Source organism: Schistocerca serialis, chromosome 4 (genome assembly GCF_023864345.2).
Source record: "Schistocerca serialis cubense isolate TAMUIC-IGC-003099 chromosome 4, iqSchSeri2.2, whole genome shotgun sequence".
NCBI lineage: Eukaryota > Metazoa > Arthropoda > Insecta > Orthoptera > Acrididae > Schistocerca > Schistocerca serialis.
The window spans coordinates 33,131,339-33,155,968 of record NC_064641.1 but is presented as its reverse complement, the minus strand read 5'-3'; the positions used below and the strand labels follow the sequence as shown (position 1 = coordinate 33,155,968).

Sequence of the window (24,630 nt, the reverse complement as noted above, 5' to 3'; positions counted from 1 at the left end):
GTACAACCTGGAAAAGAAAAGGAAAAAAAAGAACTACTAGTTAGAGACCATGCTGGAATTGACCGCCGTTGACGTCAGTGAAGCGCTGTGAGATGGCACCAACCGCGTTTCCAATGTTTTGCTAAAACCGGTAGACAGCACATCAACATACACTCACCAAGAATATGCCCGAGCACAAAGTTAGAATGCAAGCTGGTATAATGGAGGCGATTTGTAAAGTTTCTTCCAATACGTCAATTGATGGACCCCTATAGACAGTTTGCGCGGACTAGGTAATGGTCTACTAGTGAGGCAGCATGTCGCCGAAACTCTGTTTGCCTGAGAAGGTGAATCATGCATGGACGGTAGCTGTGGAGACACCCTTATCTGTAGCGAAATACGGGAGGTCACAGAGAATAAATCCAAGCTAGTTGCTTCTCCACGTTATATAACTGGAAATACTCAGCTCTCCTAGGAGTTCGATTTTTGTTTCATAATTTTGCAACGCCGCTATGGCGGAGAAGCTTATTTAAAATCGTGAAGAGTTAGTGATAATGTGAATAATAAGCAGCGGAATCCTGCTTAGCAGCATACGCGTACCTAGAACAGGCACTCGCCATTGTTTAAGCCTGCAATGAGGCGAAATATGTATAATGGAACTGTACTAAATATGAGAAATGTAAAATAAATGTAGTTTTCTTGTGTATATTGAAGTGCGGCTTTGTTTAGCTTCTAGGTAAAGGGTCTTACTGCATAACTAACTGTAAAAAAGGTAGTTCTTCCAGGGCGCGAGGATTATGTGAGCACACCTGACCCTTCAGCATGCCACACACGTAAATATCACCGGGAGTGAGATAAGGCGATCTTGGGGAGTGGAGAGGTTTCACTGTCTTTGCTGACTATCCCGCCAGCTATGAGTGTTTTTATATTGCTCATTTTTTCGGTTTCGATTTCTACTTAGTTCATTTCCATTTAAATTACATTGTCACAAGTTTTTCATGGATGCATAAAATGAATATTTCGTGGTCAAACGATGCTGCTAAACTGAAGTGGATGTATCGCCAAAAAACTGCCACTGTTTTCCTTGAAAATGGAGCTGTAGCGCCGAATCGCGTTAGACTGAAAGAAAGAGTAACAAGACGTGGTACTGACAAACATATTCGTAACCTGTAAGTGAACGTCACGGACAGCCCATGACAAAATGTTTGTTAACAACATGGCAAATAGGAACGCAAAATCTTCGATGTTGATTTCTAAGCCATCTTCCACTTTCCGCGATAGAAAAAACTTGCCAAAAGCGTTACCAAGGGTAAAGGGCCCTTTTCGATGCCCAGCGATTCTTTCATTGTTGAAAACTGGCGAGAGATTCTTCTAAACCTTTGCCAGGAATCTGATGTCAATCTTTTTCTCGAAATGAGGTTGGCACGAGAAGCGAATTAATTTTGTTTCGCGTCGTGGATGATTCCTTTCGCTGCTGTACCCCTTTCGAGCCGCTGACAGTCCATGTTGAATGGTATCGGCAGTGTTTTTGTGTTGACCAAAGGATTTTTTGTTTTCCCTCCCGCTATCCTCTAATGTAATGTCACTAAGGAACAGTTATTTACCCACTACTGACTTCGGTCGTAAGTTGCGTCACGTTTCTTCGTAGATCTTTCTTACATCTCTCTTCACTCCCAGTCTCTGAGTACTGATTTTGGCCCATCATTCTCTCCGCTGATGACGTCTTTCCTCTAGTCTTATATGTCATCGGGCTTGATGCCGCTAATTTGGCTCTGAGCACTATGGGACTTAACATCTATGGTCATCAGTCCCCTAGAACTTAGAACTACTTAAACCTAACTAACCTAAGGACATCACACAACAACCAGTCATCACGAGGCAGAGAAAGTCCCTGACTCCGCCGGGAATCGAACCCGGGAACCCGGGCGCGGGAAGCGAGAACGCTACCGCACGACCACGAGCTGCGGACTGCCGCTAATTTCTATGGACGTAAAATCTTTTCAATTTTCGATACTCTTGTACCACCTAAACATGCCCCTCTCGGAATTTTTTAAAATTATTATTTCAGACTCGAGTCATAAACATGATGTTATCATTTTCTAAGTATTCCGTGATTTTTTTGACGTCTTTTCTCCCTACTTCTTCTTTGTTGGGGTTCCTTTGGTTGGCTCGCACTTATCGGATACTTTTAATCTTGCATCTGCGATCTAAGAATTAATGATTTCCACTATTACGTAGTTAATGGCACCAATCGGTTCCAACAATCAGAGGTCAGATAATGTGTTTACACCATAAGCACTTCTCCGGGCCTCTTCAGTTGAGGAGTTACTATGTGACTTATTCACATATGTATAGTTAGCCCTACGTATAGAAATTAATTTGATTTGTAGTTTAAGTTTCCAAGTATTTTATCATCCTCCCTTTTCTCTTTAAACTGGTCGCCCGATTATAACAGACACTATATGATACCATTCGTGTGACCTGAGTCTGAAATATACAGGGTGCCCCAAAAAGTACTTGACAACTGCAGTGCCATATAACTCGACGGGTAATTAATTTAAAGGAAAAAAGTAGCGTGTGTCTGATGCACCAACTCGAAAAGTTTTTTTCTTTTTCTTTAATCAAGTTCTAGATGTGTCCTCCTTCTGGCATGTACAGTGTGTGGTCGATATTCCGACTCTTAACTTGTCAACGTTAACTGTCTCAATAAATGCCGTTTTTCCTGCCTTCAAATTAGCAACATCATGCGCGGGCGTGCGGTACACTAGGTTCTTGGCGTACTCCATAAAAAGAAGCCAAAGGGTGTAAGGTCAGGGGATGGAGGAGGCCGAATTCTCTCCGTATCTTCGTCCTTTCTCCTTGACTTGCCTAATGGTGCTTCAAACCCACACTTCCTGTGGCCATGACATTCCTGTGCGTTTCTCTTATGGATGCCCGAGAGGGTGGAGGTTTCCCGTGTCGCGTTCCGAAATTTCTCTGAACTGGGTGTCTGACTTGGTTTCAATAAACAAAACGACGCACTGTGGCTTTTCCTGTGCAGACTCCATTCTTCGATTCACTTCTGGTGGTCCTACCACCCAGTAGCAACAAATAAAAAAACTATTTTTCAGTGAAGTTGCTCTTATAGCCTGGAAAGGGAAAGCATTTGCTATCTTACATAAAAACCTTTCTCAGTTGGTGCATCAGACAAGCTTTAATTTTTTTCTCTAAGATAATTTACAAGTCAGGTTTATGATACTGAAGTTGTAAAGTACGTATTGAGATTCCCCGTACAGTTTTAAAAAAATCTGAGGAATCTCTCGTTTTGGGAGCACATCCGTTTGGCCAGTTGCTCAATATGTTTCCAGCTTCGCGCGTACGATCTTCCTTCTCCGTAACAACACACGAGAATCGCAGCGCACGACTGGTGAGTTTCATCAACTCAAAATGGTGCAAGGGCTCTAAAAGTAGGTTTTCCTCTACTCTGGTAACCATCTGAATGATTCCGGTACGAAAACGGACAAAAGCGACGTTGTGGCGGAAGTGAAAACTTTGGTTGCTGCAACCTTCCCAATTCTCCATCCTGCAGCAGAGCACGGAGAGGAAGCTATTAAGGATGCAGAGGAAATTTGCGGGTTTCGAAACCGGACGTGCTGTCTCGTTAACAGTTCTATTGACGCTCGACGGTTTGCTGTCATCTCCTTACACACACTTTGAAACGCTGATATTACACATCTCCTTTGTTACGGTAGAAGACGCGAGAAGTGACGGCGGAGAAGAAGAAGAAGAAGGAAAAAATCGCTCATCTCTCCAAAACCCGCTCATCTGTACAAAAGAAAGTATTGCATCAGGCTTTCCAGAAACTACGAGAGTTTGTCTGATGTCAACGTTCCGTGAAAATAAACAAAAATGGAAAAAAAATCTACGCAAAAATCAAAAGTAGCTATGTCTATTTTCCAGTCACTTGTTTTTTAGGTTCTAAATTAAAAAAATGGCTCTGAGCACTATGGGACTTAACTTCTGAGGTCACCAGTCCCCTAGAACTTAGAACTACTTAAACCTAACTAACCTGAGGACATCACACACATCCATGCCCGAGGTAGGATTCGAACCTACGACCGTAGCGGTCGCGCGGTTTCAGACTTTAGCGCCTAGAACCGTTCGGCCACATCGGCCTTCTTTTAGGTTCTCAGATGACTCATTCACAACATAGTAGTCTCTTCGGAATTACTGGTAGAACGCTGTCAACACTGGACTTCGTACTCTGAAGGCCTCAGGACGATTTAAACTCATCCCAGATTCGATTCGCCCACAATGTCTCGACGTTCTACACCGCCTGACCAAAAAATAAAGCATCAGGAAGGGAAGGAGCAGACAGAATGAAACTTCACGGGTTGAGAGGGTATGTGTTGTTATTGCAGTGATTACAAAATCGTATCAAATTTATGAAGAATGTTCAGCATGAGACCACGTGTCAGTATGAAATTGCACCGCTTCTAGCATGGGTACGCGCACTGATTCGGTTGGGAAAGGCGTCATAAAGCTGTTTTGTATTCTGCCGAGACAAGGTGGCCAATAGCTGTTGTAATCAGTCCTTGATATACTGGATACTGGAAACGGGACGGAATTGACGTTCGAGCTGGTCCCACTTACGTTCTATTGTGCACGGATCTGGGAATCTTACAGGCCATGGGAGGATCTCAACGTCACACAGAGAGTTCACAGAGTAACGAGCGTTGTCCTGTTGAAAAATGGCACCACTATATCGTCGCATGAGAGGCAACACTTGAAGACGCAGGATGTCCGATTGTGCCGCTTAAGTTCCCTCCATCACTACTAGACATGACCTGAAGTCATAACTGATGGCTTGCCAGACCGTGACGTCAGGAATAACATTGCAGTGCCCTTCCGAAACTTTGGAAGAATGGAACCTCTCCCCAAGTTTCCGCCATACTTGCCGCCCAATGGTCATCCAGAATCGTGTAGAACAGTGGTTCAACGCTGAACACAGTACGATATCATTCATCTGCAGTTCATGCTTCCTGGTCACTTCATCACTCCAAACACAGGCTTTGGTGTTACGGAGTTCACGACAGCCTACGCATGGGCCCGTAATTCAGTGGTCCGGCTGCCAGTAGTCTCCGACGAATGGTGCGCGATGATACAGAATGCTAAAGGGAGACCGTTACCTGTTCTCTGGTGACAGGAGCAGATGTGAAGGAGTTAGGATGTGCTTGGGGCACAACACGGCGGCCTTGACAGGGAGTACGCCTGTCCTGGCGTTCCCATGCAGTCCAATCGGGCCATTGTTAAATCTGAATGCCACAGAAATCTTCATGTTGTACGATTCAACCAGTTCATCACATTGAGACTCACCATGAGGCCCCTTTTCAAACTCTTCCAGGTGCTGATAACGCTATCCAACACGATTACACGGCATCTCCGTGTCCTTCACAGTGATCACTCGACTTGCGTCACCGAGAACTGAGACTCTATAATTATTTACATATCTGCCGAGGTATGCACAGGCACGATGCTACGTTGTCATCCGACCATGTCTTCTAGGCGCTTCACTCTTTCTGTAAGGCAGTGTAATATACGTACTACGGCTGCATAAGGCTGTAAAGTCCAGAGGCTAACATAGAAAATTCAGTACACTGAAACGCAGCTTGATAATCTGCGGCGCGTATCTGTTGTGCTTCAAAATTTCGTCTTTCTGCTCGCCTCACCACGTCCCCACCTTACACCCCCTCCCCTCCCCCCCCCCCCCCTCCCACCATCCCGCCACCCAAGTCAACATCGCCACAATTCTTGTTCAATCGTCATTGCAACGTAGCCTATTGATTCATTTATTGCAATCACCACGACTTTAGAATGAAGTGTTCTTTTTTGTATGATACAATTCAAAACATGGAACAAAAGAAGTCCAGAGTCGTAATGCTTGGAACAATAACGCTATTTCTTTTTCACTATTTCACTGCCGAACAAATGCAGAGCCGTAACGAAACAACAAAGTAAAATGTACTCCTTTTACTCTCGGTTGCATTGGCTCACTTAGCCTACTGGGAGTGGCTCCTTCTAGTAGCCGAAAACAAGATTCTCAGATCAGTGCACAATAGAACATTTGGGGCCAGCTTGTACGTCAACTACGTCCGATTGCCAATATCCATATATTAAAGACCGATTGCAACAGCCTTGAGACACTTGTCTCTGCGTACCAAAGAGAGGTAGATCTCAAAGGATTCCTTTATTTTTGGGCCACTTGTCTCTGCGTACCAAAGAGAGGTAGGTCTCAAAGGATTCCTCTACCCTTTTCCATTCCTCATTTCGTTCGCCTATCATAAAAGTGTGCCTCCACGGAAATGGCGTCCGGGGAACGCTCCCCGGCTGCCGTACCTCAGTTACGCACCAGCACATCGCTGAAGGAGGTTTGGAACGGCGATTTGTGTATAGTATAACCAGTGGAACAGAAACATATATGTTCATGGTACTGTCTAATCTTCAAATGAAAAAGGAACTATCTTAAGGTTTAGACTTTAGAGGAACGAATTTTGGAACACAGGAGAATAGAAAGGAAGGCTTTGGTTCATTTGGCGGAAGACAGACACAATTTTTGTTTGAGTCAATATGTATTTAAGTACACCTACATCCATACTCCGCAAGCCACCTGACGGTGTGTGGAGGAGGGTACTTTGAGTACCTCTATCGGTTCTCCCTTCTATTCCAGTCTCGTATTGTTCGTGGAAAGAAGGATTGTCGGTATGCCTCTGTGTGGACTCTAATCTCTCTGATTTTATCCTCATGGCCTCTTCGCGAGATATACGTAGGAGGGAGCAATATACTGCTTGACTCCTCGGTGAATGTATGTTCTCGAAACTTCAACAAAAGCTCGTACCGAGCTACTGAGCGCTTCTCTTGCAGAGTCTTCCACTGGAGTTTATCTATCATCTCCGTAGCGCTTTCGCGATTACTAAATGATCCTGTAACGAAGCGCGCTACTCTCCGTTGGATCTTCTCTATCTCTTCTACCAACCCGATCCCTATCAATCCTGGTACGGATCCCACATCGGTGAGCAGTATTCAAGCAGTGGGCTAACAAGTGTACTGTAACCTACTTCCTTTGTTTTCGGATTGCATTTCCTTAGGATTTTTCCAATGAATCTTAGTCTGGCATCCGCTTTACCGACGATTAATTTTATATGGCAATTCCATTTTAAATCACTCCTAATTCCTACTCCCGGATAATTTATGGAATTAACTGTTTCCGGTTGCTGACCTGCTATATTGTAGCTAAATGATAAAGGGTATTTCTTTCTATGTATTCGCAGCACATTACACTTGTCTACATTGAGATTCAATTGCCATACCCTGCACTATGCGTCAATTCGTTGCAGATCCTCCTGCATTTCAGTACAGTTTTCCATTGTTACCAACTCACGATATACTACAGCAAGTAATTAAATGAGACGATGGGTTTCGGCAACTCAGCGGTATCATCAGCAGATTGTTGCTTTCCCTGTGTGCAATAAAGTAATCATGTCGCATATGAACAGTTTTGCATGATTTGGAATACAAATATCATGACGATGAAACGAAATACTACGTGTTTTTTAATTACTAAGGGGGAAAATGTCACGATCATCCACCTCTGCCGGCCGGTGTGGCCGTGCGGTTCTAGGTGCTTCAGTCTAGAACCGCGTGACCGTTACGGTCGCAGGTTCGAATCCTGCCTCGGGCATGGATGTGTGTGATGTTCCTTATGTTAGTTAGGTTTAAGTAGTTCTAAGCTCTAGGGGACTGACGACCATAAATGTTTAAGTCCCATAGTGCTCAGAGCCTTTTGAACCATCCACCTCTGGTGGCAGACTCTACAAGAGAGATGTTGCGTATCGCAGTGAGGTTAACTGTCGAAATTCCAAGAGAGTATGATCCTAGAGCCATCATCATTTAACCATTCAGTGAAGCTGCATGTCCTCGGGAAAAATTACGGCTGTAGTTTCCCCTTGCTTTCAGCCGTTCGCAGTATCAGCAAAGCAAGGCCGTTTTGGTTAGTGTTATAAGGCCAGATCAGTCAATCATCCAGACTGTTGCCCCTGCAACTATTGAAAAGGCTGATGCCCCTCTTCAGGAACCACACGTTTGTCTGGCCTCGCAACAGATACCTCTCCCGTGTGCTGAAGATTAGATGGGTAGATCACGTAACTAATGAGGAGGTATTGAATAGAACTGGGGAGAAGAGAAATTTGTGGCACAACTTGACTAGAAGAAGGGATCGGCTGGTAGGACATGTTCTGAGGCATCGAGGGATCACCAATTTAGTATTGGAGGGCAGCGTGGAGGGTAAAAATCGTAGAGGGAGACCAAGAGACGAATACACTAAGCAGATTCAGAAGGATGTAGGTTGCAGTAGGTACTGGGAGATGAAGAAGCTTGCACAGGATAGCGTAGCATGGAGAGCTGCATCAAACCAGTCTCAGGATTGAAGACCACAAGAACAACAACATGTTCCTAGATGAGTTCCTCCTACGTACAACTCACAAACAGATCTTGAAAGTATAATCGGAGAGATTATACTTTATTGTATGATTATATGATAGCGGAACAAACACTGGTAGCAGTTACTTCTGTAAAATATCTGGGAGTATGCGTACGGAACGATTTGAAGTGGAATGATCATATAAAATTAATTGTTGGTAAGGCGGGTACCAGGTTGAGATTCATTGGGAGAGTCCTTAGAAAATGTAGTCCATCAACAAAGGAGGTGGCTTACAAAACACTCGTTCGACCTATACTTGAGTATTGCTCGTAAGTGTTGGATCCGTACCAGATCGGGTTGACGGAGGAGATAGAGAAGACCCAAAGAAGAGCGGCGCGTTTCGTCACAGGGTTATTTGGTAACCGTGATAGCGTTACGGAGATGTTTAGCAAACTCAAGTGGCAGACTCTGCAAGAGAGGCGCTCTGCATCGCGGTGTAGCTTGCTGTCCAGGTTTCGAGAGGGTGCGTTTCTGGATGAGGTATCGAATATATTGCTTCCCCCTACTTATACCTCCCGAGGAGATCACGAATGTAAAATTAGAGAGATTCGAGCGCGCACGGAGGCTTTCCGACAGTCGTTCTTCCCGCGAACCATACGCGACTGGAACAGAAAAGGGAGGTAATGACAGTGGCACGTAAAGTGCCCTCCGCCACACACCGTTGTGTGGCTTGCGGAGTATAAATGTAGATGTAGATGTAGAGATTCGAGCTCGCGGAAGCTTATCAACAATAATTCTTCCCGCCCATTTTTGTGACTGGAAAAGGAAGGGGGGGGGGGGAGTGAGAGTTGTACACAAAGTACCCTCCGCCAAACTCCAGGTGGCTCGCGGAGAATAGATGTAGATGTTGGTTTAACGGAGCAGAGTACCTGATGATGGCAGTACGTTACTGAAACGTTCCGTGCTGACTGCGTTCGGTCGGTCGGCAGATGTTGAACTGATAGTGACCCTTAAAGTGGTTTTTTTCTCTGCAGGACGGGGAACGTGAAGCACTGGCTTACCCCGGCTACTTAACGCAGCGACACCTCCGCGTTCATCATCGGCAGAGTGCGTGACTGGTTCCGGAGACGTCGGCGGCCCAGCTGGAGGGGAGAGGGAGGTCTGAGGTCTGGTAGCACACTGGCACGATGACCGCCGGCCCGGGCCGCGTGCCAGGCGTGACTAAGGGTCGCGAAATCGGCATTTCAGAGCCCCAAGGCTCAGTAACAAGGGAACAATGGTGACGGGATTACCAGAAAGCCTGCGCTGCCGGCTGACTACTGCGATCTGCTGTCCCCCCAGTGAAGACACGCGTGTCCAGACGCAGTTCCGTTACCGTCCCCAGCACCTTCAAGTAAACTCGCGTCCGTGACCGACGTAACATACGGTTGCAGGGTGGCGCACCACCCCAAACTAACTGGATCGAATCCCGACGGCGGAAAAATCTACATCTCCTCCTATACTGCTCCGCAAGCTACCTCACGGAGCGTGCGAACGATATTCGCCGTCCCCTTCAGTGAATTAGTCAACTTCTCAGATTTAATAGTGGTGGCCATTTCGAAAGATGTGTAAGGGAGCAAGAGGCACGGATCAAATGGAGGGAAGAGGGGTGAATCCGCCCCCAAAATGTTTTCACTCGATGAGTTTATATTTTTTACATACATCAATTTCCATATCTCATAGCTAACTTTTGGAGAATAAAGTAGCATGAAAATGACAAGGAATTCTAGAACATACAATCTACGTGTAATACAGGTTACTTTTTAGTGATGGCCTGCTGACGTAGACGGTACTGCGGCCTGTCCTGTAACATTACAACCAGGTAAAGTCGCACAAGCAAAAGCTGACCTACCGGCTGTCCACAACAGATCTGACACGATTCGTGAGTCTACAGGCAGAACCAACAGACCACCGGAAGTTGAGTAACGACAGATTTTTTTTTTTTTTTTGGTCGTCAGTCTACTGACTGGTTTGATGCGGCCCGCCACGAATTCCTTTCCTGTGCTAACCTCTTCATCTCAGAGTAGCACTTGCAACCTACGTCCTCAATTATTTGCTTGACGTATTCCAATCTCTGTCTTCCTCTACAGTTTTTGCCCTCTACCGCTCCCTCTAGTACCATGGAAGTCATTCGCTCATGTCTTAGCAGATGTCCTTTCATCCTGTCCCTTCTCCTTATCAGTGCCGCGCGGGATTAGCCGAGCGGTCTGAGGCGCTGCGATCATGGACTGTGCCGCTGATCCCGGCGGAGGTTCGAGTCCTCCCTCGGGCATGGGTGTGTGTGTGTTTGTCCTTAGGATAATTTAGGTTAAGTAGTGTATAAGCTTAGGGACTGATGACCTTAGCAGTTAAGTCCCATAAAATTTCACACACATTTGAACATTTTTCTCCTTATCAGTGTTTTCCACATATTACTTTCCTCTCCGATTCTGCGTAGAACCTCCTCATTCCTCACCTTATCAGTCCACCTAATTTTCAACATTCGTCTGTAGCACCACATCTCAAATGCTTCGGTTCTCTTCTGTTCCGGTTTACCCACAGTCCATGTTTCACTACCATACAATGCTGTACTCCAGACGTACATCCTCAGAAATTTCTTCCTCAAATTAAGGCCGGTATTTGATATTAGTAGACTTCTCTTGGCCAGAAATGCCTTTTTTGCCATGGCGAGTCTGCTTTTGATGTCCTCCTTACTCCGTCCGTCATTGGTTATTTTACTGCCTAGGTAGCAGAATTCCTTAACTTCATTGACTTCGTGACCATCAATCCTGATGTTAAATTTCTCGCTGTTCTCATTTCTACTACTTCTCATTAACGACAGATACGAGATGATTATGGGGTCCCATACTCCAAGGAGCGTAGGGGACAATGCAGGAGACCGCCGACTAGGCAAGGTCCTAGCGCAAGTAGTTTGCCATTGCCTTCCTGCGACCGTCGTGGGGATGAATGATGATGATGAAGACGACACGACAACACCCCGTCATCTCGAGGCAGGGAAAATCCCTAACCCCGCCGGGAATCGAACCCGGGACCCGGCGCGCGAGAAGCGAGAACGCTACCGCAAGACCACGAGCTGCAGACAAGGACAGATACAAAGGGATTATTCTCTGTATACGTAAATGATCAGACGGACGTAGTGAACGCAATTTACGGCTATTTTCTTATGACGCTGTGGTGTCCGGGAAGGTGTCATCGTTGGGTGAATGCAGGTTACAGCGTGACGGACAGGATTCTCAGTTGGTGTGACAAATGGTAGCTTGTACTAAATGTACAAAAATGTAAATTAATGCGGATAAGCAGGAAAAACAATCCTAAAACGCTCGTATACAGGATTAGTAGTGTGCTCCTTGAGAGTCACATCGATTAAATATCTAGCCGTGACGTTGCAAAGCGATATCACATGAAATGAGCACGTCAGGTTGGTAATAGGGAAGGTCAGTGCTCGACTTCATTTTATCGGGAGGATTGTAGGAAAGTGTAGCTCATGTATAAAAGAGAAGGGGTACCGAATGCTTCCAGTCGCTGTGACCTACCTGTTCTAGACGCTTCAGTCCGGAACCGCGCTGCTACTACGGTCGCAGGTTCGAATCCTGCCTCGGGCATGGATGTGTGTGATGTCCTTAGTTTAGTTAGATTTAAGTAATTCTAAGCCTAGGGGACTGATGACCTCAGATGTTAAGTCTCATAGTGCTCAGAGCCATTTGAACCATTTGAACAGAATGCTAGTGCGTACCATTCCTGAGTACTGCTCGACTGTTACGGAAGAAAGGCATCGAAGCAATTCAGATACGTGTTGCTATATTTGTTACTGGTAGGTTCAATCATCACGCAAGTTTACGGAGATAATTCCTGAGGTCAAATAGGAATACCTGGAGAGAATATGAAGCTCTTTTCGCGAGGTTCAAATGGCTCTGAGCACTATGGGACTCAACTGCTGGGGTCATTAGTCCCCTAGAACTTAGAACTAGTTAAACCTAACTAACCTAAGGACATCACAAACATCCATGCCCGAGGCAGGATTCGAACCTGCGACCGTAGCGGTCTTGCGGTTCCAGACTTTTTCGCGAGGCACTATTAGGCAAATTTAGATAACAGGCATTTGAGGCCGACTGCATATCGGTTCTACTGACGCCGACGTACATTTCGGGTAAAGGGCACGAAGATGATATGAGAAAAATAGTGGCTTGTACAGAGGCTTATAGACGGTTTTCTTTTTGCTCGCCGTATTCGCGAACGCTACAGGTAAGGAAATAACAAGTAGAGTTACAGGGTATCATCCGCTATGCATCATTCGGTGGCTTGCGGAGTATATAAGTGGATATAGATGGAAGATGCTTCACTAACGGGGAAAAAAACTGCCGTCTTGGAAACAGACGGAAACGGCTGAAAGAAACAGCCTCCTGACTCATTTACACAATCGTATAGTCATAGTTTACAGTCGTAATGCCTAGGTAAATACCGATAATGGCGACTGTACACTTCGATTGTATATTGCGTAAATTATCACATTATCGAAGACGTGAGGGTTTGTTACTATAATAGTTCTTAAATTAATTGCGTGACAAATGCACTTCTCACATTTTCGGACGTGCGCTTTTAAAACGCTACACTTTTCTACATTGGAATTTCTTGGCTGTTATCCCGAGGCAATATACTGTACACTAATGTAAAAGAATTACTGTTACATTAAAATATTTTTATATTTGATCTTAATCAAAAAATGGTTCAAATGGCTCTGAGCACTATGGGACTTACAAGGGGAGGCCGCCAATTGTGAAATTCAGATTCGATTCATACTGCGCATAATAAAAGCTCATAGCCAGAGGTGTAATGTGGCAAAGCACCAAGATGCACTTCTCAGCCGTTGTCGAGAATGCGGTGAAATACGCTCTACCATTAATAATTTTCTACAGCGTCGTGGCGCAGCGGTAAGCGCTCGGGTTCGTAATCCGAAGGTCGCCGGATCGAATCTCGCGGCATGCGACATTTTTTTATTATTAGTTTCTTGTAATTCAAATTATATATATATATATATATATATATATATATTATTAATGAATTGCTTATGCATGTTGGTGAAGGCGGATCGCTCTCCAATTGTACCGCCTCCATTTTTCCGTTTGTTTAACTGGGTGTACCAGAGCTCTCACGTCCGCACTGATTTTCGACGATTGCGCTAGGGACCGCATCTACCTTCTTTCGAAGTTAGCAGGCAACTACGCTGTTATGCGGCGGCTCGTTTCGGCCCATTCAACATCTGTCCTTCAAGTGTAACGAGCGAGTAACGGAGTTTATATTTCATACCTGCCACAGCAAATTTGTGTTCGTGGGGTTTCTATTCTAATTCGAACATTTGACTTACGCTATACGTATTCGTTTCAGAGTATCGTTTCTACATCTTCCGTTAACTATACGTGGTTAACATTATGAAGACAATTAATAACATTTGTGAAATACAACTTTGTTTGCGGAAAACATAATGATGTTCGAAGTCGCCAGTTTTTCCACGACAAACGCCTTTCAACAACTTATTATATGCATAATTGTTGCAACTGATAGCCGGGAATTATAATATATATATATATATATATATATATATATATATATATATATATATATATATATATATGTGTGTGTGTGTGTGTGTGTGTGTATATACACACATTTGAATTACAAAAAACAAATACTAAAAAAAAGGTTGCATGGCGCGAGATTCGATCCGGCGACCTTCGGATTACGCACCCGAGCGCTTACCGCTGAGCCACGACGCTGTAAAAAATTATTAATCGTAGAGAGTATTTCACCACAACGGTTTATTTTAACCGTCGATTTTCTCGACAGCGGCTGAGAAGTGCTTCTTGGTGCTTTGCCACATTACACCTCTGGCCATGAGCTTTTATTATGCGCAGTATGAATTGAATCTGAATTTCACAACTGGCGGCCTCCCCTTGTTAGCCGCGCGGGATTAACTGAGCAGTCTAAGGCGCTGCAGTCATGGACTGTGCGGCTGGTCCCGGCGGAGGTTCGAGTCCTCCCTCGGGCATGGGTGTGTGTGTTTGTCGTTAGGATAATTTAGGTTAAGTAGTGTGTAAGCTTAGGGACTGATGACCTTAGCCGGCCGGAGTGGCCGTGCGGTTCTAGGCGCTACAGTCTGGAACCGAGCGATCGCTACGGTCGTAGGTTCGAATCCTGCCTCGGGCATGGATGTGTGTGATGTCCTTAGGTTAGTTAGGTTTAAGTAGTTCTAAGTTCTAGGCGACTGATAACCTCAGAAGTTAAGTCGCATAGTGCTCAGAACCATTTGAACCATTTGAACTGATGACCTTAGCAGTTAAGTCCCATAAGATATCACACACATCTGAACTATAGGACTTAACTGATCAGGTCATCAGTCCCTAAGCTTACACACTACTTAACCTAAATTATCCTAAGGACAAACACACACACCCATGCCCGAGGGAGGACTCGAACCTCCGCCGGGACCAGCCGCACAGTCCATGACTGCAGCGCCCTGAACCGCTCGGCTAATCCCGCGCGGCGCATCCGGACTCTTCTAAGAACGTCCGCTCTCGAAAGTTCAACACTAAATCTCTCCCTGCCACACAAAGCCTGTTTGTTTACGTAACGCGTTGCGCTTACTAAAGCATTCTGTGACGCAAAGTGCTGGTCCCTTGGATCTTCTCCCTTTCTTCTTTTCAATCGACTTGGTAAGGGTCCCATACTGATGATGTCCAGTACTCTAGTATCGGTCCTACATTTGTTTCGTAAGTCACTTCTTTCGTGTATGGATTACACTTCCTTATGCTTCTTCCAAGGAATCTAAGCCGGGCACCTGCTTTTCATAGTTACTTTTATGTAATCAGTACATTTTAGGTCGCTCTGTACAGTTACTCATGGGTGTAATTTCTTTCCCAGGATTTCGTCAGCGAGAGGAGTGGCGGTGGCGTGCAATTCGTGATCTGTACACCCGACTCCAGAATCCTAGATTAAATTCTCCATAATTAACCATAATTAATCACTGGAGAAGAAGATGATCTACAGTCATATTTATTCCACAGCAGATCTTAGAGAAAAGAATTTAATTTAACTCGGAAACGCACATAGTATTCGTATTTATAGACTTCGTAAAAGTATTCGACAGTGGTAATAGCAAACAATTGTAGTCAGTATTGGGAAGTAATGGATATTCTGGCAAACTGATATAAGACACTGAAAGCCTTACATACTTTGTACTCATATCGGATCTCCAGCGGAAACATCTCGTCATCTGGACACAATATTTCGGCGGTCCACCTGGCCGCCATCTTCAGGTGAGTAGGCCGTCACACTATCTCGCCGGAACTGGCAGTTGGACCGCCGAAATATTGTGTCCAGATGACGAGATGTTCCGGCTGGTCACCCGACATGAATATAACGAATTATTACGCCGGAAAAGTTTACGGAGCCACAACCTTACATACTACTATAAACAGAAGAAGAACACAGACCGATGAAGTTTTAATAAAGGCACACAACAACGTTGCCCGGTTGTACCAACTCATCTCAAGTAATGTATAAATGACATCATCTATAATTGGATGCAGTTTTTAATCACCTAGATACTGGTGCTGAAACACCTAAAGAAAAAGTTTTACATATTTTTCTATCTGCAGACTCTGTCTTAATATTTCTGGAATCAGAATGAGGCTTACAGCGAGCGCTCTAGCTTTTACAAAAGGAATACCATGTCAAAATTTATTAAAGCTAAAATATTGCTTATGCGTTCTGCGGCAAATATTAAGTTGGAAGTAAAACTGTTTTAGATTACATGACCTTAGAGAAAGTATCACCGTACAGCAATCTGAGGAGTCAAATTGAATATGATACTAAGAGAGATCTAAGATTTGTACATAAATATATGTGGCAGTATCCATAACGCGTTCAAGAACAAAATCCGACAAGATACGAGAATGAAGATCTTTCATTCCTCTTATAAGGATGTGGCGGTGAAAGAAAGCTGCAAAAATAAATAAATATATAAACCATAACGTCGAAATGCAATTTTGAAGTAGAACAAGAGGTCGCTATAGAACAGAACTTATATGAAATGGAACAACACAGCAAGAACTATAGGTGCAGACTGCAGACAGTTCAGGAGAAAATAAATATGGCCCGCAGCAACTATTGTGTGCAGATACAAAGGATGGACACTTAAAATTTCCGAAAATAGCTTTGAATTATAAACCATGTGCGGGTAGAAACATTAGAAGATCAAAAAAGAGGTGGAAGTAACTTGTGAAGGCGGTAAAGGCTTAAAAGCCTAATCCCTGAAGTAAGGATTCTAGTAGATTCGTAACATCTCATGGAGAGCCAGCATGCGACACTGTTGACTATGGTACCTCTATCTAAAGTGGACGTACAGTTTGTCCAACCCTCTGGTGCTCTTTAGGAGGTTTCTCTGTCTTCCATCCTTTCTATGATGATTCGTAACAATACTACCAAAACACTAAACAATCACTCGTAACAACCGAACGCACAACTGTGGTGAGTGATGAAGAGCAACTCTACCTTATCGTGTCAGTAACAAATTGGAACATTTACCAGAAGAAGAGAGGTTCAAATAGTCCTATATCACTCCGTCGAATGCTGGGATGCTATTTACAAAGACATCAGTACTCGGCTAACTCTGCCTGTCCCACCTGAACGACCCGTCAGCACATCAAGTGCGATTTTTGGTTTGTAGATGCCGAGTACAGTTTTCTTATGGTCTATTGACACACAGTAAACACAGATTTAGAAAACATCGTTCTTGTGAAACAACTAGCTATTTCCTCGCACGAAGTGTTGAGTGCTATAGACAAGGGATTTCAAATTGATTCCGTATTTCTCGATTTCCGGAAGGCTTTTGACAATGTACCACACAAGCGGCTTGTAGTGAAATTGCGTGCTTATGGAATACCGTCTCAGCTATGTGACAGGATTCGTGTTTTTACTGTCAGAGAGGTCACCGTTCGTAGTAATGGACGGAAAGTCATCGAGTAAAACAGAAGTGATTTCTGGCGTTCTACAAGGTAGTGTTATAGGCCCTGTGCTGTTCCTTATCTGTATAAACCATTTGGGAGACAATCTGTGCAGCCGTCTTAGGTTGTTTGTAGATGACGCTGTCCTTTATCGACTAGTTAAGTCATCAGAAGATCAAAACAAATTGCAAAAAAGTTTAAAAAAGATATGTGTATGATTTGAAAATTGGCAGTTAACGCTAAATGACGAAAAGTGTGAGGTCTTCCACATGGGTGCTAAAAGAAGTTCGTTAAATTTCGGTTAAACGATAAACCAGTCAAATGCATAGGCCGTACATTCAACTAAATACCTAGGAATTACAATTACAAACATCTTAAATTATAAAGAACACATAAAAAGTGCTGTGGGGAAGGCTAACCAAAGACTGCGTTTTATTTGCAGGGCACTTAGAAAATGTAACGGACCTACTAAGGAGACTGCATACACGACGCTTGTCCGTCCTCTTTTGGAATACTGCTGCGCAGTGTGGGATCGTTACCAGATAGGACTGACGGAGTACATCGAAAAAGTCCAAAGAAGGGCAGCACGTTTTGTATTATCGCGAAATACGGGAGAATGTGTCACTGAAATGATACAGGATTTGGGGTGGACATCATTAAAAGAAAGGCGTTTTTCGTTGCGGCGGAATCTTCTCACGAAATTCCAATCACCAACTTTCTCCTCCGAATGCGGAAATATTTTGTTGAGGCCGACCTACATGGGCAGAGACGATCACCACAATAAAAATAAGGGAAATCATAGGTCGCACGGAAAGATACATGTGTTCGTTTCTTCCGCGCGCTGTACGAGATTGGAATAATAGAAAATTGTGGAGGTGGTTCGGTGGAGTCTCTGCCAGGCACTGAAATGTGATTTACAGAGTATGCATGTAGATGTAGATGTGAATGACGCTGACACAATAGTGCCGGCCATTGACATAAGATAAACGTTTTCGTAAACGAAGTATAGGGAGTCGTGGTAAAACAGTGGATACCGTATACAGTGTTGCGGAGATAAACTCATTTGCATTTATGTGGATATTATCAATGATTTCTTTAATAAGGATACGTATTTACAACTGTAAAGGAAAGAAACTGAAGCGTGTCAGATATGGAGTTACAGAAAGAACACTATTCACAATCAAGTGAATAAGGAATGACGTGGTTCTCAGCAGAATGGGCGAGGAAAGGAGTATGTGAAAAATAAGAGTTAGAAGAATGGACAAGACGATCGGCCACATGTTAAGACACCAGGGAATGATTTTCATGGTTCTAGTGAGTGTCGAAGGGGGCAAAAATTTTAGGTTAGACAGGTATTGGAATAAATACCACAAATAGCTGTGAACGGTAAATACTTCTCTGAGACGAAGAGGTTGGAACCAAGCCCCTACCGCGCCGTAGCGGAGAAGCGAGGCAACTGTCCCCCAGTTGAAGCAGCTGATCGCCGTCGTTTGCAGGGGTGAATCCTAGTACTGGGGTTGTGATTTGAAGCATATGAGACGCAACCGGAGCAAATTGAAGCACACATTAAACACATGTATGTTTAAAAAAGTACTGAGTATTCGAGTCTATTTTAAAAGTATACTTAAATGAATGAAGTTTCGTAATTTCCGAAATACGCCTGCATAGAGAAGCGAAATTTAAGAATGTAAGGCTCTTTCCTGACAAGGTGGAGCGAGTTTACATCGAGCTATTTGCATTAGATAATTACATGAAACTTTTAAAGTAGCAGACAGTACGATTATTGTTTAATTCACATAATTTTCCTGTCGGGTCCTGTTTGCTTTTTGCCGACTACTGTGTACATTTTGTACGCTTACTTTTGTTTAGCACAGTATTGTCTACACTCGAATATTGGTATGATTAATTGTAACAACCCATATCACTTTAAATACCGTAGGAATTTCATTCGCACATTAGTTTTTAGCATTGATAGCACCTCTGAAAGTGGTTGAGTTTGCAACATTTGATCAAATATTTGACCATTTACGAAGTATAATCACCACCTGACAACACGTGTTAAGTATCTACACGCAATTATTCGACCTACCTCTGATTCATACTTAATATATATTTGATTAAAAATCTAAATACCTATCATGTGCCTAGTTCCTCATTCAGTTCAACTTAGTACATTAACCCTGTTAGTATTTTTAGTAATTTATATGCAAATACAATATAAGTACTTGACATGCAACAAAGTACCTTTGTCTGTAATCTCTAACACTGCAACTTTTTCCCTATGTAACTTGCAATTTTTCTAGCAGAAGGTTTATTAGATACAGTATAAGGTATAAATATAGACATCAGGTTAGGCTATAGAACAATCTGCTGTCACCTACATTTAGCACTTGCATTAATTGGCTTTGCAAACACTATACCTTTTTCAAATGAGTTGGAAATCCAAATACTGTCGATATAGCATCGTCCTTCAGTTGACGTCTATTTACATAATTTTCCATTTAACAATTCTCTTCAAAATGAAGAGAGCACAGCAAATGATTTGCTGTCGGTTGGAAGTTCTCTCTCCGAGTGGCAACAATCCATTTCCGATTTAGAAAATCATTTGTAAGGGGAATTCTAAACTAAAACAAACGATCATGACGTATTATTTCTCCATGAAAATACTATATACAAGTAATAGAAAGTAACAAACAACCAGAAATGACTGTCCTATGAAATGTAACATTGTTTCCGTCTTCGTCTTTGCTTCCATTCTTATTAAAAGCAGCACACGAAGGAACCCTGTTTACGCACTGTTTCCCTGCAAATGGCGGCTTCTATAATGTTGAATGTGGGGACGCGACACTAGCGCCAATCCGCGGTCTAGTTTTTATTTAGTACGTCTATGGTTGGAACAGAAGAGGAAATCGCTGCGGCTCGTAGCAGGCAGACCAGTCAGAAAACTGACGGCTACCCCCCCCCCCCCCCCCCCCCCTCTACAATAAAAAAATATAAAACTAAAACTTTTTATAATTCTTCTGATTTAGTGATATCAAGTCAACGCAGCTTATTTCCTCTCAACGTGTTGCTCTCTAGGCACTCTGACATCACGAAACTGTAATTACCTACTATACCGGTAATCCTCAAAAAAATGGTTCAAATGGCTCTGAGCACTATGGGACTTTAACAGCTGTGGTCATCAGTCCCTTTAGAACTTAGAACTACTTAAACCTAACTAACCTAAGGACATCAAACACATCCATGCCCGAGGCAGGATTCGAACCTGCGACCGTGGCAGTCGCGCGGTTCCGGACTGCGCGCCTAGAACCGCGAGACCACCGCGGCCGGCCCCGGTAATCCTCGATATGAACGTTTCTTACTACGAATACGTTACAGAAACAACCGCGAATAATTCTTACGAAATTTATGCATGCAGGTGGAACCGTGGGAAGGTATGTGCCGACCGAAGGGCAAAAGCAGCATAGCGACGTAGATGTATTACATCGGAATTTCATGGTATATGTTTAGAAATACCTTCACGCTCGTAAGGACATACTTCGAGACTGGCAGGTGTTAAGGCGCGCGCGCCTACATATCGTTTCAATGACAAGACCGAAGTGGGGGTGAAAGAAAAAGAGGTAGCTCGCCAAAGGCGCGCCGGCCAGCCTTCTTTCCCACAGTGCGGGCCGGCACAGAAACAATTACGGGCTCTTTAGGCCGCGCTCCGCGTCCCTGGGCAGGTTGTCCGAGGTGTAATTACTATGACCGGTGATTGCCGCCCTGCAACGCCGGCTCTGTTTACAGGTCCTTGAGCAGTCACATACTGGGCAAAGAACGGCTGGGACGTGCCACCGCTCCAGTAACAACGCCCTGTGCGAAAAGTCGCACGTTCTCGATCCAAAGACTGGTCCTCTTCGCTGGCTTTTGTGGCCACTTGTTGAGTTGACGCTCTCAGCTGCATCCAGCGTCGCGGGGAGGAAAAAAGAAATAGGAAAGCACACCACGAACTCGTCAATATTCCAGCACACATGTTTTACACCGAAGCCGAAGAGCGTAAGAACCCAAATAAAGTCTGTCGAAATACAGAGTGGTTACAATTAAACTTTTACTACTTGAGCCAGTGCAGGCAGAAAACTGTTTCCTGTATGGGTACTGCTGTGTTGGCAGAAGAGCCAACACCGTGCTGCTAGAGGAGGCCGAAATACACGCGTTTAATTACAGGCAGACTGGCGTGAGGTCTGGAACAGGTCAGAGAAATGAGAACTTAGAAAAACGGACGCAGTTGCTGTAATACTTAACTTTAATCCATAATTGGAGTACATCGCTCTTATAACTGGTAATGGCGCCTTGCTAGGTCGTAGCAAATGACGTAGCTGAAGGCTATGCTAACTATCGTCTCGGCAAATGAGAGCGTATTTGAAACTTCCTGGCAGATTAAAACTGTGTGCCCGACCGAGACTCGAACTCGGGACCTTTGCCTTTCTCGGGCAAGTGCTCTACCAACTGAGCTACCGAAGCACGACTCACGTCCGGTACTCACAGCTTTACTTCTGCCAGTACCTCGTCTCCTACTTGCCCGCGAAAGGCAAAGGTCCCGAGTTCGAGTCTCGGTCGGGCACACAGTTTTAATCTGCCAGGAAGTTTCATATCAGCGCACACTCCGCTGCAGAGTGAAAATCTCATTCTGGAGAGCGTATTTGTCAGTGTAGCATCGCTAGCAAAGTCGGCTGTACAACTGGGGCGAGTGCCAGGACATCTCTCTAGACCTGCCGTGTGGTGGCGCTCGGTCTGCAATCACTGACAGTGGCGACACGCGGGTCCGACGTATACTACCGGACCGCGGCCGATTTAAAGGCTACCACCTAGCAAGTGTGGTGTCTGGCGGTGACACCACAGGTACCAAACTTTATAGGAATGATTTTCAGACTATGCGCTGCAGGCTTTGTGCTGTTAGTAGTGTTTGTGTTGTGAATTGCCGTTGGGCGGTCGTACTGGCACAGCGACGTAGGGCTGAAATACAAGCAGCAGTGTGCACTACAGTTGCAGACAGTCAACATGGGTCTGGGCAAGGTGAGAAGGGCGTTACTCGTAAAGCTGTCAAAAAACAGCAAAAGCGCTGCAGTTCTTTGCGAGCAACGACGCATTGAAGGAATACGGAGAGGTCGTCCTCCGCATCTGGATTGAAGAACATTGTTCGTTTTAGAATTATCTGTCCGCCTCCGTAGCGTAGCGGTAGCGTTACCGCTTACCGCGCAGGGGGCCCGGGTTCGATTCCCGGCAGGGGACTGCGTGTTGTGTGTTCTTCATCATCATTGACTCGCAAATCGCCGGTGTGGCGTCACCTAAAAAGGCCTTGCAATACGGCGGCCGAACTCCCCCGAATGGGGGCCTCCCGGCCAACAATGCCATAAGATCATTTCATTTCCATTACAGTCCGGCCCCGGTAGCTGAGTGGTCAGCGTGACGGAATGTCAATCCTAAGGTCCCCGGTTCGATTCCCGGCTGGGTCGGAGATTTTCTGTTGGCTGTTGTGTTGTCCTAATCATCATCATTTCATCTCCATCGACGCGCAGGTCGCCGAAGTGGCGTCAAATCGAAAGACCTGCACCAGGCGAACGGTCTACCCGACGGGGGCCTTAGCCACACGACATTTCATTTCCATTAGAATTAACTGAAAATGCGCGAATTGCTCCTGGGAGAGGCCGACGGCCAATTGCACCACAAATTGTGCTGGACGCAATGTGCAGTGTTCAAACAGTGCACGAGCCATGCCACGACAACTCAAAATTCCATGGTCCACCGATCGACAAGTGCTGCGAAAACTTGGGGAATGGTATACTCTGTCGGGAAATTTGTGGTAAGTTCCTATGGGACCAAACTGCTGAGATCATCGGTCGCTAGGTTTACACACTACTTAACCTAATTTAAACTAAGGACAACACACACTCACACCCATGCCCGAGGGAGGACTCGAACATCCGACAGGGGCAGCCGCGCGAACCGTGGCAAGGCGCCTCTGACCGCGCGGCTATCCTCTGTTGCAGTTCTAGGTTCTTGTGGATACGGATGGCCGATGGTCATCACATTTAGCAACGTTTCTAACAAGAAACGTAAACACGTTACTTAATTAACAAATGTTATCCTCTCATGTGGAAATCAAAATATGCTTCTTTCGGTAGTTTGTTCGTTATTTCTCTCCCGCCAAGTCCTTACAAATGATTCCACGAAGTTTCATTGTACTACAATTACTCGTTTTTCAGTAGTGAAAGTTTAATTATAACTAGACTGTACTATATGCTGGGCGATAAGGCTAAGGAAATCATTTACATGAAATTGTTCCACGGTTCTTTTATTGCAACCAGCCGCGTTTTGGTTTGACATGGGAAAGCATTCTGTGTTGGTTTATTGTAAATTTTATAATACATTTTAAACTCATAATCGTAAGGGATTAAATAAGACAAACAATGATATTCTGTTTCTTTAACACGCGATTTGCAATATTTTTTTAGGGTCTATTACTCTCGGCAAAACAAAAGATATTAGATTATTCACAAGTTGGTAGGGCCTCAGATCGTTTTATACATATAAATACGTATAAATGCATAAAATTGTTACCGCCGTTATGAAGACATTGGCATCTAAAAGGACACAAGTAAAATGCGGAAGACACCAGTGAAGTGCGGATCATCTAGATATGCACCAAAATGACGATAAATATGACCACAAACTGCTGCTTGTCGACAACATACATTTACGAAACTGATATATCACTGACGTGTTTCTCATGACAATGGACCTAAAAATTAAGCTATTATCTACACACGTTTCTCTTAACCTTATCATTTCTCTGAAAATGAAGAAATAAAGTATGAAATGTAGTGGTATCAGGCATAACACGCGAGATAAAGATTCGGAATATCCTCACCCGAAGAAGGGGTAGATTAGTGTGAAATGCGCACGGCACTTAGGAATTATTAATGTCACTGGGGAAAGAAAGAAAGAGAGAGAGAGAGAGGGAGAGAGAGAGACTGTGTTGGGGAGAGAAATAGAGAAACAGATGAAAATTACAATGTGTAAGACATGTTATGAGGTTGGTTAAGTGTAGCTGGAATTTCTACTTGGTAATTAGCTTAAATCTACGAGCGTCCGGTTGGTTTTCATGGGTGTTCGCTGGAA

At 44.3% G+C, this 24,630-nt stretch overlaps 1 protein-coding gene and 1 non-coding gene across 2 annotated transcripts in view; one reads left to right on the top strand and one right to left on the bottom strand.

Moving 5' to 3' along the window:
- LOC126475317 (DNA-binding protein D-ETS-4) overlaps positions 1-24,630 on the top strand; it is a 164,094-nt gene that overhangs the window by 78,795 nt on the left and 60,669 nt on the right. The window lies entirely within an intron of this gene.
- Positions 21,899-21,973, bottom strand: Trnas-aga (transfer RNA serine (anticodon AGA)). The gene has a single exon. It is a non-coding gene; the product is annotated as a tRNA-Ser (tRNA).